We start from the raw sequence: 571 nt of genomic DNA, 5'->3' as shown, positions 1-571 counted from the left end.
ATACTAGTTTATGTATACGATCTTATTTTAAGTTATCTGTTATTACTAGTTCATGTTTATCTTTATTTAATGTATGTAGTGTGTATCAAATTATTCATAAAATAGCTTGGGTTGACAGAATTGTGTATAAATCCCTTTAGTCATGTCTATCTTACACACCTTGAAGCATAAGTAAAATAAAGAAAATTCATTTTACATACATCAATATCATTTACAAATATAACCCGTACAAGAATAATATTGTACTATGATGAGCATATTGGTATTGCTGGTTGCTTACAATGACAACTGATTTGCAGAAAAAAAAAAACACTGCACTACTATTTTTTTTAAAAGACTTACATCATACCCTAAAAATTATAAAATTCCCTAAAACTTGTGTTCACCAAGTCTGTCTATCTGAAGGGCACCATACCAAGGGTTTAAAGAATAGACCTTTTGCATGCGTGTAAAGTGGTGTAGCGAGAGTGGGGGATGTTGGCTTTATACTGTAAATAATGTACAGAAATATTAATGCAAACTGACAACTCGTCAGCCAGTGTTGCTGTGAATTCATGAATGAAGTTTTCAT

This window comes from Homarus americanus, unplaced genomic scaffold (assembly GCF_018991925.1).
Source record: "Homarus americanus isolate GMGI-L3 unplaced genomic scaffold, GMGI_Hamer_2.0 scaffold33468, whole genome shotgun sequence".
In the NCBI taxonomy this organism is placed as follows: Eukaryota; Metazoa; Arthropoda; class Malacostraca; order Decapoda; family Nephropidae; genus Homarus; species Homarus americanus.
Note: the sequence above shows the minus strand (reverse complement) of the source record.